The 14792-nt window shown below is 40.6% G+C and overlaps 1 long non-coding RNA gene across 4 annotated transcripts in view; it reads left to right on the top strand.

Annotated features, from left to right (window-relative positions):
• The first annotated feature begins 204 nt into the window (after positions 1–204).
• The window catches only part of LOC128776490 (uncharacterized), a 54067-nt gene continuing 39479 nt past the window's right edge, over positions 205–14792 (top strand). For 3 of the 4 annotated variants that reach the window (XR_008421544.1, XR_008421543.1, XR_008421545.1), the window contains exons 1-2: positions 8976–9561; positions 9654–9764. This is a non-coding gene — a long non-coding RNA (uncharacterized LOC128776490). Of the gene's footprint in view, positions 300–8975; positions 9562–9653; positions 9765–14792 lie in introns of those variants that run through there. The other variant, XR_008421546.1, reaches the window with a different exon arrangement.

The following is a 14792-nucleotide window of genomic DNA, read 5'->3' as shown; positions in this document are numbered from 1 at the left end:
AGCTGCCTTGCCTTGTAGGAACAGCTCTAAAATGGACACCACCAGGGCAACTTCACTTCCGAGATCACCGAAAACCCGCACCCAGGGCCGTCCTTCTTCCCAAGAGGCCCCAGGGCCCCAGGAGCCCTCCTTCCCAGCATGCCCTTCCCATCCCGGCACGCCCCACTGCCACGCCCACAGCAGGCTCTCCCAGAGGCCTGTGCGGTTCATAGTCCCGGGCCAGGGCTCAAACAGAGGCTGGAGTCTCCGACTCTTAGCTCAGGAAGAGGGCTCGTGGGCGGTAACGAGACTTTCTCAAGGTGAGATCTCCGCCTTAATGGTTGGAAAACCCCCCTAACCTCCTCCCGCAGGACCTCAGGAGACCTTCCAAATCTCGAAAAACCAGTGGCCTTAAGGCTCACCCACCTGGGAACAAGCCGTAGTTCCCAAAGTCCATCGACCCCACGTTAGACAATCTAGGGAGAACACCTGCACAGGATCAAACCTTTCCTCATCATTCTTTTGCACAAACCTTCAGCTGTATCCTGTCTGGGCTATTAGTCATCGTCTAATTGCTTGGTTTCCCGCTGACGCAAATTAAATCGTATTCGGCAGAAACGGGAGTTTACTAGGTCTGGAGGAGCAAGGAATGCAAAGGGAGTGTGAGGAAACCAGCCACCCACTTTTTTCCCCGTTAAGTTGAAGTGAATGCAGACTTTACCCAATTGTATTGTTAACATTATGTATGTCTGACACCAAGAGACTGCCTTAGAATTTATCTGTAGCAGTTTTTGTGTTTATTAAGCAACTTGACCCCGGAAGGAATCCTGCAGGTTAAATGTGATTATCTTGCTCATTTTACAGATGAAGGAATAATCTATGAGAGATTAAGAGAGTTACTAAAGTCTCACATCTAGTAAGTGGCAGAAGTGAGGACTCAAACCCAGGACTTGCACTTTATTACCTGTGCTAAGAGATTCTTAAAAAAAAAAAAAAAAAAAATCCACTTTCCAAAGCTCTTTTCTTATGTTCATCTTGGTTAGCATAAGTAAAGGACTACCCTATAATATCAAATATCCTTCTGTTTTTAAGGATAACTAATTAAAAAATAAAAAACAACAACATTAGCTTAAACTATTTCTCCATTTTGAATTTTTTTTAATGTTTATTTATTTTTGAGAGCGAGCACGAGCAGAGGAGGGGCAGAGAGAGAGAGGGAGCCACAGAATCAGAAGAAGCTCAGCTTCAGAATCTGTGCTGACAGCTCAGAGCCTGACACGGGGTTTGAACCCACAAACCTTGTGATCATGACTTGAGTCAAATGCTTAACCGACTGAGCCACGGAGGTTCCCTTCTCCATTTTAAAATAAAGGCTGAAGGTACTTTTTTCAGAGCCTGGAATTTATTTTATAATAGTATCCGGATGTTTTCTGAGAGAGCGTAGTAGTAAAGATTTCGACAATATGAAGGAAACAGAGGTGATGAAAAATATTTTTTTCCTGAACTGTATATCCTTGTCTATATTTTAAATATATAGTGGTCTGAATGGAAAAAAAGCTTAACGTAAGAAATTAAAGACTTAAAACAACCCCCAGATACTTCTTAAAAAAATTTTTTTTAATGTTTATTTATTTTTTGAGAGAGAGATAGAGTGTGAGCAGGGGAGGGGCAGAGAGAGAGGGAGACACAGAATCCAAAGCAGGCTGCAGGCTCTGAGCTGTCAGCATAGAGCCCGACATGGGGCTCGAACTCATGAACTATGAGATCGTGACCTGAGCTGAAGTCGAATGCTCAATGACTGAGCCATCCAGGCGCCCCTAGCCCCAAATACTTCTTTAGAGAAAAGAGTATCATCTTTAAATGCTTTTTCTGAATATTAAATATAATTTAATAACACAAATAATCTAAGTATCCAATTAAACATGGATTGATCAGGAAAATATATGGTCCTATCTCTAGGGATTTGGCTGAAGAATCAATGCTAAAATGCCATGAAACAAACCCAAATTTATGATAACAGACATAGTATTATCTCTATTTTGAAATATTTAGCTAATATAGAAAGTTTTTTTGTTTGTTTGTTTCTGAAGAATCCCATTTACAAAGTCCTTGGTAAAGAGCTCAAAAACAATATAAACACTTCAGTTTAAAATTTTTTTTTTTAATATTTATTTATTTTTGAGACAGAGAGAGACAGAGCATGAATGGGGGAGGGGCAGAGAGAGAGGGAGACACAGAATGGGAAGCAGGCTCCAGGCTCTGAGCCGTCAGCCCAGAGCCCAACGCGGGGCTCGAACTCGTGGACCGCGAGATCGTGACCTGAGCTGAAGTCGGATGCTCAACCGACTGAGCCACCCAGGCGCCCCAACACTTCAGTTTTAAGTAAAGCCTTCCTATTGTAGTTAACTGTTGGAGTAAATAAAAGGCCTTCATTAAATGTGAGGCCTTCCTTATACCACATCTTTTTTATTTAAGTCTTTTCGGTTTTTTGGAAATGTCACACATTAAAAGCAAAATCTGACTGCTAAATCAGTATTAAGATAGAATCCAACTATGGTTTGTTCCTTTGCTGGGTTTTTAAGTTTTATTACTTCGTGCATTCTATACACAGATACTGTACTTTGATATTTTAAAATGGTTAAATAACAGAAAGGGGGAATTTATATAATGGGATTTCTGCTTACTTTATATGTATGAAAGCTACTTTGTTTACTATATGCTGAAACATGTATGGAGCTAAAAACATCCCTCAGATATTATCTGTTATGGAGCTTGAAACAATAAACCTGACAGTAACTTGTGCTTTGTGCTCAGGGAGAAATATCAGAAACCAGTTTCCACCCTGACAACAGAATAAAGTTATTGTGTGATAAATTTTTTAAAACACACTAGATTGCTGCTAAAATACTGTCTTTGAGCTGTATGCCTTAAGCCTACCCTGTAAGTAAAGGAGGTCTTTTGGGTACTTAAAAATGGAAGTTCTCTCGGATAAAGTCCAAGATGAATTGTCCTTATTTCAAGATCCATTTATAGAGTATGGTGTTAAAGGTTAGCTATGGATGTACTGACATTATCATAAGCTTATCATACATTGACATTTAAGTTTCTCGGGAAGGATTGTGGAGAGACCTTTTTCTGCTAGAGAAAGCGTGTGGTGTAGGAAAGACAGTTGTAGGGAGAGAAATGACAGCCCTACTCAGGCAGTGAGAATGGCAACATGGCAAGCTTTAGGGGCTCCAAGTCAGTTAGCGGGGCTCAAGTTCAAGCTCTACCAGATGCTACCTGTGTAAGGTTTCACTGTACAATGGAGATGATAATCGTATGTACTGCTTTTTTAAAATGTTTGTTTATTTTTGAGAGAGTGCATGCATGCATGCATGGGGGAGCATGAGGGGCAGAGAGAGAGGTGGACACAGGATCCAAAGCGGGTTCTGTGCTGACAGCAGAGAGCCCCATGCGGGACTCGAACTCATGAGCCCTGAGATTGTGACCTGAGCTGACGTCAGATACGTCACAGATTGAGCCACCCAGGCACCCCAGTACTTCATATTATCGCTGTGAGGATTAAGGAAATTAGTACGTGTAACGTCTGACAAGTGGTAAGAGGTCAATGAATATTGGCTACTACTACAGTCTGAGAATTTAAGTTACTTACCCACTGCGTGTAGGGACAGAATGAGTGATGAGATGAAAATAGGGGCTGGATGGTTATGTTTGAAGGCTTCTTCTAGATTCTAAATCCATGTGGCCTCACATGCATTTTTGTTGTCATACTACCCATGATGTGAACCTCTCAACTGTCTAACCTATGTACCCTCTCCGTGTTCTCTTAGCCTAAGGTTTATCTGGGTTTCTCGTTCCCTCTTTCACACTCTCACTCCTGTCCTCCTAACACTCTCCCACTGTGCCTGACGGAAGCTCCAATCCAGGAGGAGTACGGTCTACTACGTTTTTAACTTCTTTGAAATATTACAATCTAGTTTAACCAAATCTGGCTCTCTGCTAAGGACATTGCTTCCTGGAAGCCCTGACGAGAGCCCATCGTCCTCATTCTTCAGTGTCATTTCCAGACACATTTCTCTCCTGCCCTCTTTAGGCACCTCAGGGATCTCACTGTTACTGCCAGGACAGTGTTGGCAATGATAATAATAATACTTAATTGATGGTTGCAGGGATTATATGGGGACAATGCATGTAAAATGCTCAGCACAGTGCTAAGAATATATCTTTTACAATTATTTATTTACTTAAATTCAGGTTAGTCAACATACAGTGTGTTATTGGTTTCAGGACGCTAAGAAACATACTAAATTCTCGGTAAATTTTAGTTTCTACCCTTACATCTACCTGACTCTCCCAACAGAGTGTGTCGTCATCCAAAATAGCTATACCTATGAAATCACACTTTCAGCCTATTTCTGATCAGTATCTCCTATCTAGTCCATTGACCACCCTGTCTGAGCTAGAGCACATCTTAAAATCTGTTTTCCCACATGGTAGACATTTTCTTGTCAATATCGTAAGCCATCTTTTATTCACATCTATGTGGCAGATTCCCAAATGTGGATGAACCCAACTGTCCATTCCGTCTTCACCTGCACGCAGGTTACTGGGGACAATCATACTACTGAGTAGATTTATATCACAATAAATTCATTGTCACCAACCTCAGCTGGGCTCTCAGCTTCTCTGTCACTGCCTACTATGTTCTCTCAGTCAGCTCTGTATCCCAGTCTCCACTCTGCATATTTCAGACCTTTTTCAATTTCTTCAAAACACATGCCCTTTCACTTACCTTCCTCCCCTGCCCCACTCTCGGTAAAGTAGCCTTGCATCTCCACAGTAAAATTAGAAAAGGGGGAACTCCTGATACTTCAAATCCTGTAAACACATTGTTTCCTTATTTCCCCCTGTTTCAGTGAAAGAGGTATTCTTTCTCCAGTCTACCTGTGGTCTTTGATCTTTCATAGAATCCATCAATGATTCCCTCTCTGTTTTTAACCTTTGCCTTGATACTGCCCCCGTCGGTATTTAACAGTGCTCACGGTACTCATCTTCTTTTTCTTTTTTTTTTTTTTAATGTTTATTTATTTTTGAGAGAGAGGGAAAGAGAGAGACAGAGCCCAAGCTGGGGAGGGACAGAGAGAGGGAGACGCAGAATCCGAAGCAGGCTCCAGGCTCCCAGCTGTCAGCACCGAGTCCGACGCGGGGCTCGAACCCACAAACCGCGAGATCTGACCTGAGCTGAAGTTGGACGCTTAACCAACTGAGCCACCCGGGTGCCCCTCATATTACTCATCTTTAAAAAAACAGCTCCCTTGACTCTACCTTTCCTTCCTGTTTGCCGCCTTTTTCCTTCCCTTCCTACCTAAGCTTCTTGAAAGAGATATGCATTCTGTCTGTCTTCCCTCAAGTTCCACTTGCTCCTGAACCCTCTACACTATGGTTGTAGACCCCATCACTCTACCAGCAGCTCTCACCAGGTCATTGGCTTCTTACTTCCAAATTCAATAGAAATTTAATTTGCTTGATTTCTTGACTGCTTTTGAAATGACTGATCACAGTCTCCTTTTCAAAGCCTCCGTGTTCTTGGCTCCTGTTATCATTTCTCTTGGCTTCCTTTCTGCCATTTTTTCCCATGTCTCCTTAGATTCTGTTGCAGATTCTCTTCCGCTGTTCTTTCCTTAAGTAGGGTCTCTGTTCTGTGTCCTTTTCTCAACTCACTGTATGTATTTTCCTTTGTAATGTCATCTAATCCTCTAGCCTCAGATCACCTTTATATACAGGTGACTCTCAAATTTAGATTTACAGCCAATGGCTTTCCTGAGCTTCAGGCCTGCCTCTACCTGCTTATTGGACACTTCGTGTTGGATATCTCACAGTCCCAACTCAGCACGTTTAAGACTGAACTCGTGACCTTCCCTTGCACCATCACAACCTGTTTCTCTTCCAGTGTTCCTTCGTCTCAGTTAATGACCCCCCAGCTACCCAGTCATCCAAGCCAGAAACCTAGGAATTATCCTGGACTTCTCCTTCACTTTCTACCGATTCTTCCAATTAAAAATATAAAATCTTGTATCTTCTTTTTTCTTGATTTTATTTTTTTAACTTACATTCAAATTAGTTAGCATAAAGTGAAACAGTGATTTCAGGAGTAGATTCCTTAATGCCCCTTACCCATTTAGCCCATCCCCCCCCCCACACCCCTTCCAGTAATCCTCTGTTTGTTCTCCATATTTATGAGTCTCTTCTGTTTTGTCCCCCTCCCTGTTTTTATATTATTTTTGTTTCCCTTCCCTTATGTTCATCTGTTTTGCCTCTTAAAGTCCTCATATGAGTGAAGTCATATGATTTTTGTCTTTCTCTGACTAATTTCACTTAGCATAATACCCTCCAGTTCCATCCACCTAGTTGCAAATGGCAAGATTTCACTCTTTCTGATTGCCGAGTCATACTCCATTGTATATATATACCACATCTTCTTTATCCGTTCATCCGTCGATGGACATTTGGGCTCTTTCCATACTTTGACTGTTGTCGATAGTGCTGCTATAAACATGGGGGTGCACGTGCCCCTTCAAAACAGCACACCTGTATCCCGTGGATAAATGCCTAGTAGTGCAATTGCTGGGTCGTAGGGTAGTTCTATTTTTAGTTTTTTGAGGAACCTCCATACTGTTTTCCAGAGTGGCTGCACCAGCTTGCATTCCCAAAATCTTGTATCTTTTACTTCTAGAATATCCCCAACCCATTGTTTCTCTCATTCATACTTTTACGATCTTAATCAAGCTCCCATCCTCTCTAATGGGGATTGTTTCAACAGCTTCCTTCTGAAGTGTCTATTTGGTTCAAGTATTACTCTCCCTCAAATCCCTCTCATTTCAGACAGAGTGCTTTTAAAAACACAAATTTGGTTTCACTATATGCTTTAAATCCTTTAATGATATATTAGTTAGGGTTCAACCAGACAAGCAGAAACAACAGGAGATGTATATTAAAAGATTTGTTTCAAGGATTTGGTTTACCCTGGTCGAGGCTGGCTAGGCAAGTCTAAACGCCATAAGGGAGGCTCTCAGGAAGGGCAGGCTGGAATTCTCGGGCCTCTCTCCAAACCTGGTCTCTCTCCCTTCTCTCACCTAAACTCCAGGCTTTAGTAAGATTGAGATCCTTTCATGTCCAGAATGTGCCTATTCTCTACCTATAATGCTCTTTCTCCTTCTCTGCCTAGGTAACTCTCAGCTCATCTTTTCCTCTGGAAGCCTTTCCTCATCTTTAGTCTGAGTTAGGTCATGTTGTTAAAAGCTCCCTTAAAATCCTGTATTTCTTCTATCATAATCATGTTTTATAAGTAATACTCATTTACTGTTTTCCTTGCTCTACAGTAAGGTATGTCGTACCACTGTATTCCAAGCATTTAATATATTGCCTAACACATAGTAGGTGGTCCCAAAATATTTGTTGAATAACCAGAAGGATGAATAAATTCAGCTTTATTATTTTATTAGAAGTCTGTTTAAATTTGTTAATATAGGATATCCACGCTTAATGGGGAGCATAAAATGTATTCCAAAGCAAACATGTCTGACTTTAATTTTTTACTGTTGTGGGCCATCCAGCTACCTTCTATTAGGATGGATAATGGAATGGTAGCTTTTAAAGGTTCCTCTTTTTATGAACATATATCCTCTTATAGGAGACATGAGTTATTCATTCATTCATTTATTAAATATTTACTGAGCACTTTCTGGTCATTGTTAGAAGTTCTAGGGATACAGTGAAACACATGGCAGGCAGGGTACCTATTTTTAAAGCAAAGGATAAGGAAAATAATAATAAAAAAGGCATGATATAATAGTAACTAGGTCGCTGAGGTGGGACTGAAGTTAAGCGGTTAGAGAAAGGCTCATTTTATCCATCAAAAAAAGGAAGGTAATTTAAGAAAATACAGATTCCCCTCCCCCAACCCGCCCAAAATACACTTCTCATTAAAGAGAGTATGTGCATATTATATGTATTAAATGTTTCAATTTTCTAAGTAACCTTTCTTTTTATAGGTACAGAAACTGAGGCTCTGGGAATTAAGTAAATTTCCCAAGGCTACATACAGCTAAATGGCAGAGCAGGATTCGAATGTTGGTTCAGTTAATCTGAAGCCCACGCTTTTTCCACGATGTATTCCACTCAGAAGGAAAACCTCTGGAGAAAAAGGGCTTTTTGTGTCACTGTTAGGTTTAAGCACTATATTCTAGTATTTTTTTGAAGATTTTTAAAACTGTACTCTCTATCAGTAATAATAATACACAATACACAATATATTTCTTTTACAATACACAGTATTTTTATGATATTCTCGTTTTTCAAGGCACTTTTATTTTCATTCTCTCCTAATCCTGTGGCCACTGAGTAAGATACAGAGAACTTACAGACCACTTGAGAGTTGAGAAAACTGAAATATGACAAGTGTAGTGTTTTTGCCGTGAGTACATAACCGTGAACAGAATAGATCCTTCTCTTGAGTTTTGGTCTGGTATTTTTTCAGTCAAAAATACCGGTAAAAATTTCCTAGGGAAAACCTGTTTATTTTCTTTTCTAAGTACTGACTTCAGGAATTTAAGTCCAAATAAAACCTGAGAATTAATTTTAACTTCTCAGGAAAATGCCAAAGATTTGTTCATTAGTACCGGTAACATCATTGCTAAAGAAATGAAAAAGAAGAGAGAAAAGCGAGGAATAAGATATAGTGTGATGTGTTATGTTAAATAATTGATTCTATCCTTTTTTTCCTAATTTGGTGCAAGTGAAAAAAGGACATCCAACTGCAAAGCCTCTGAGACACTATACATATTCAAGTACTTCTGAAATACGAATATGTGATAACTCAATTCTTTGTAGCCTATGAAAAAGCCATTTTTGTTTGTTATTCTTGATGGTGTATACGTTTTGTTTTATAATTATCAAGGAAGTCATAATGAAAATAGAAAAAAAAAAAACCTTTCTCATGTTATTCTTTCATAGCATTGCCCAAAGAAAATCTATTCCTCCTCTTTTCCAAAAGTCAGCTGGGTCTTATCAGCTTTGCAGAATGATGAATGAATGCCTTGTTCATTATTATTGCTTAAGTCATTCTTATTTATGCCAGTAATTCAAGGATTATGTTTTGATTGTTCTTGGGAGATGAAAACACTTTCTTGCTGATGAATAAACACTGCCACTTTTTAAATATTTGTATGCAAAATGTCTTTAAAGCCATTATGAAATGCTTTGCAAGAGCATTAGGAAGCTGTTTTTCGAAAGGCACTTTTTTTCTCTACCTTTTCTTTCATGCTAAGCAGTCCAATTGAAAGGCCTTTCAGAGTTAACTTGTTTAAGCAATACCAGTGTTTTAGCGTAATGAATAACTTTTTACAGAAGACAATCACACACAATTCAACATGCCGGTATTTCTATTTCTGTGCACCGCCAATGCAGGGATTCTGTGGTAGAATCTCTTTCTTTGAGAAAGCTGAAGCGATCAACACCCTGATTAACCTCTGATATTCACGTGGTGCTCTTGATCTTGAGGACTGCAGCAATAACAAAGCGGTAATGGCAGCCATATGCTTAGGGTATTGTGGGTACGGGTGACCCAGATGTGAACTTGGGGGGTGACTGATGCTAAATGCTATTCGTTTCAGGTTTGGTGTGGAGATTACTGGTGAAGAGTTTGAGTTGTTACTTGACAGAATCCCCCTTGATGAAGATGGAAATGTCAGATACCTCCAGTTCACGGCCACGTTTGATTCTCGGTACTCCTTTTCCACATTTTGTCACTCCACACTGGTTTTCTGTTCTTGTTGTTTTTAATACAGAGAATGAACCACTAGAAGAATTAGGATTATTTGAAATTTCTCTTTATTGATTTGTATCTCATTTATTAACATTTTATAAGTGAGATTTTCAAAATAGCCATGTTGACCCAAAATGTGGCATGCTTTAGTGCTGATCCGTGGCAATTCATTTTGAAATATTTACTATCTCAACATCTGGAAAATGGCCATGAGAGGGGACAGCGTGATGACAAAGGAGATAGTGTAAAATTGTGTTGCAGAGTTGGGAAGAAAACTGCTGTACGATGGCAGAAATCAGGTCCTGGAGATGAATTGTCCCAACTTGCTCTAAACATGCTCTTACCACGCTGACCTTTTACACCCTCACTCACCTCCCAGATACTGTCCATTCACAAGACTTCTTACCACTTTCTTCCAGGGGGGTCCAGCCTGGACAGTAGAGCGAGTACCCTGCTATTGCCAATGGTTGTGTTAAGGGCAGAGCAAGACTGCTGTGCAGAGTATTCCCAATCTGTATTTCTCTATCATAGAACCTCTTTTCATGGAGTTTAAAGAGTAATTCAAGGCTTAACTATTTAAAATTCTGATCACTATCGACTATTTTATTCTTCAGATATCTTAAGGAATATTGCAGTCCTGGGCATCTGATTGTTTGGGGCTGAGACCACTGAAAGTGAGCTCCTTCTTCCTAAAGATATTTCTTTTCTCCAGAGCAATTTCAGAAAATAACAGTCATCATCCCATATACCTCCTGCACTGTCCTCCAAGTCTCAGGACTACACTCTTGAACCAAGAAACCTACCCATAATTTCCTGTTAGCTCTTGATAGCAGAGTAGACAGTTTCCAACCTGACCTGATTTGAAGGGCTTGACATAAGACACGCGCTTCCAAATTATTTTCCATCACATCTACCATGGAGCCTGACCTTCTCATCTAAAGGGATCCAGTTCTTTGAGTGAGAAAGTACTGATTTGCAGAAGCTGTTAAGATACTGATTATCTCTGAGAGGGATAATACTCTGTCAGTCATTAATGCTTCAGTCAGTGTTTCCCAAAGTATATACCAAAGAGGAACACTAGTTTCACAGGATCAAAACTCTCACCCTTTTAAAAAGGTTCCCGTGGGACATCTGGTTGACTCAGATGGTAGAGCATGCAACTCTTGATCACGAGGACGTGAGTTCAAGCCCCACATTAGGCATGGAACCTACTTGAAGGAATAAATAAATAAATAGGGTCCTATGGAATTTACATAAATACATGAAGGAAGGAAGGAAGGAATAAAAAGGTTCCCATGGCCAAATAAGTTTGTAAAACTTATTAAATAAAATTTCTGATTAAATATAGTAAATGAATTCCTTTCCCCCAAAGATTTCCCATAGTCTTTAATATTGCTAGTGTGTGTCATGAATCTCGAAGAAAGAAAAGCAGATCCTAAGACAAGTGGTTTATTTCAAAGACAGTCCTATGAAATTCTAGTAAGGTATTAGGGAGATCAGACAGAAGGGGGAAAAGCCAATATAAATAGGATGCATTAACGAGGAAGCCATTGCTATGGGTGTCTGGGGTGCTCTCCTGCCAAGGACCTCTGGGAGACTGTGTAGAATCCATCTCAGGGCTGTGCCAGTCGAGGACAAGGAAGCTGGAGTAGATACACCTGTCAGCTCTCACCTGCCATTGGCTGCGGCTCCTCTTGGCAGCGTAAGTCCTGTGACTGTGTCCAGAGGCTGGCAGAGTGAGCTCCCGGTCAGAATGTTCTCAGGCCGAGGCGTAGGTGCTTATGGGAGGAAACCCTTAGTGTAAAAGGGAACCAGGAGCGCTGAGGAGACACTGGTCGGCCTCATCTACAGGCGGGCGTCTGCTGCAGTGGGATTTAGTCTGTAGCGTTTCTCAAAGTTATTTGACCTTTTCCCATGGAGCGTCTTAGAGGCTAGGGTTCCACAGAACAGGATTTGGGAGTGCTACCTTAGGTAAGTTAATCTGCTAAGTAGTCTTTACCTTATAAAGTCAGAATCAGATGCTTGAGAGAATGAGGTGCACGAAGGGAGAGTTTTTAAAAACAGGGGAGCCTAGAGAGAAAAAGACATAAGCAGGGTGCTCCAAGGGGAGTTCCCGAACACCCAGGAGGCAGCAGGGTAAGGGCACGCAGGCTGAAGCGTCAGTGCCCCGGGAACGGGGTGAGGTGGCCAGTGAGCCAGGTGTAGGAGTGCTGCGGGTGGACTTGACGTGGGCCTGGCCTCCTCCCTTCAGTTTTAGGGGATACGTGTTCATGACAGGAGACCGCTCTTTTAATTCTTTATATTCTTGATTCAAGGTACCAAAGAACAGACTATAATTTCATTGCTAGTATTAACAAACGCCTCTGCTTATCTGATACGCTTTATCGCTTTGTCATCCCCATTTTGCTTGGGAGAAAGCAGATGTATAGAAAGTTTAAGTGATTTGCCCAGATGACTTAAGCCGCTGAGGGAGCACTACCGGTAGAACCCCGGTGCATCTGATATGAAAGTCCACGGCCTTTCCGGGACTCCACATCGCAGCTCTGAGTTATGCAACGCCAGGAGTAGTTCCATTTAACGAGGAGTTAAAATAGGTCCGCACTGGCCGAGACCTTTACATGCATTATCTCATTTAACGGAAAGACTGTTTTTCTAAATTCCACTTAAATTCACTTCCATTTGATAACTCCGTGACCTTGGTCGAGTGTTTAGCATTCCTTTGCTCTGGTTGTCTCATCTGTAAAGTGGAAATGTCTCCAAGATTCTCTCTAGGTCTAAAGTTCTACTTGAAGCAGTGTATATTCTTATAAATATTAATAGAAATTTGAAGGGGATATCTAATATACTTACATAGTGAATGCTATAGGAGAAACATGTTTTCACTGAAATAAAAGTATTTTAGGATCATCAGATTAAAATCAGTCTAGTAAACACTGAATATTTTCTGTGTTTCCAGTCAGCCAGGCATTTCTGACTCAGGAAAACAGGTATTTCTTTTAGAGAAATTATTTCTTTGTTAAATTTGTCACAAAATCTGCATATGTGATTGAGAACTTCATTTTTTAAGTGTATATTTGGGAAGAAAAGGAACATAGCTGTTAATTTAGGAGGATGAAGACTGTAGAAATGAGCACATAGAACAGTTAACAGTGCTAGTATTAAAAATAAAATTATTCACTTGAGTTTTTTTTTAAGTTTTCTTTATTTTTGAGAAAGAGAGAGAGAGAGAGAGAGAGAGAGAGAGAGAGAGAGAAAATCCCAAGCAGGCTCTGCTCTGTCAGCGCAGAGCCCAGTGTGGGGCTCAAACCCACAAACCATGAGCTGAAATCTGAGCTGAAACCAGGAGTTGGACACTTAACCGACTTAGCCGCCCAGGGGCCCCCAGATTATTTTTATTTTCCTCCTTTGTGTGCTCCACTGTTAGTGCCTAGTTTTTAAGGATATGCAGGAAAACTTCTTAAAGAAACCTAAAATTAAATTTAGTAGATTTTGATCACAATAGCGTGTTAGGGGAAGAAAATGTGGCCTAAAAGGGACCAAGTCCTTTAAAAAAAAAAATGGTAGAGACTTCCATTTATAAAATAAATAAGTCATAGAGATGAAAAGTACAGCAGAGAGAATATAGTCAGTAACATTGTAATAACGTTGTATGGTGACAGATGTTGACTACACTATCATCGTGAGCACTGAGTAAGGAATAGAATTATTGAGTCCCTATGTTGTACACCTGAAACAAATGAAACATTATGTGTCAACTATACTTCAACTTAAAAAAATGGTAACTTTTATGACCTGCTCACACCAGTGTAATCCCCAAGGAACCAATGGCATTGTTTCTCTGGGTTTGTGACTTAGCTCAATCATTTTACAGGCAGCTGTCTCACTAAGATACCCTTGCTAAGGGCAGGATTCTCCTTCCAAAGTATATGTACGGAGTTAAGGACCAGCCTAAGAGCCCTTGGGAAGATGGGATTGTCCAGACTTTATAAAAGCTCCACTAACTCTGGGAGACTTTGCAGTTGCCTAGTTGTCAGTCATCCAAACCTTGGCTGTTTGTAGGACGGAGTGCTTCCTTCTGGGTGAGGAACTCTGTATTAGTTTCCTGGGGCTGCCGTAACAAAGTACCACAAACGGGATTTGTTCTCTCATAGTTCTGAATGCTAGAAGGTCAAAATCATAGTGTCAGCAGGGCCATGTTCTCTCTGAGACTCTGAGTAGAATCCCACCTTGCTTCTTCCTAGCTTCTGATGGTGACTGGCCATCCTTGACATTCCTTGTCTTACAGCCGAATCACCTCAATCTCTGGCTTTCTTGTCACATGATGTTCTTCTCCCTGTATGTCTCTGTTTCCAAGGCCTTTCTTCTTCTTATAAGGGCACAAGTCATAATGTGTTAAGGACCAAAATATAAAAAACCAATGTGACTTCATTTTAACTGATTAAATCTCCAGCTACCCTATTTCCAAATAAGGTTCAGTTCTGAAGTACTGGGGTATTTAGGACTTCAGTATATCTTACGGGCGGAGACAGTTCAACACATAACAAACCCTGTAATAGATCTAATGTGTTTGGTTTCTTATAAATTTCACTGGGTGGAGGATACAAATAAGAATTTGTTGGGGCGCCTGGGTGGCTCAGTCGGTTAAGCGGCCGACTTCGGCTCAGGTCATGATCTCGCGGTCCCTGAGTTCGAGCCCCACGTTGGGCTCTGTGCTGACAGCTCAGAACCTGGAGCCTGTTTCAGATTCTGTGTCTCCCTCTCTCTGACCCTCCCCCGTTCATGCTCTGTCTCTCTCTGTCTCAAAAATAAATAAACGTTAAAAAAAAATTAAAAAAAAAAAAAGAATTTGTTCCTATGTGTTCTATGACAAAAGCAATAACAATAGCTAGCATTTAACACCTAGTACTTGTCAGGCACTAAATATTAACTCATTTCATTCTTGAAATAACCCCATTAAAGATTTTACATGTAAGAAGCCTCTGGCACA

The sequence above is a fragment of the Panthera pardus genome, unplaced genomic scaffold (assembly GCF_024362965.1).
Source record: "Panthera pardus isolate Hobbes unplaced genomic scaffold, ASM2436296v1 HiC_scaffold_13, whole genome shotgun sequence".
Lineage (NCBI taxonomy): Eukaryota > Metazoa > Chordata > Mammalia > Carnivora > Felidae > Panthera > Panthera pardus.
Note: the sequence above shows the minus strand (reverse complement) of the source record. Positions and strands in the feature narration are given on the sequence as shown.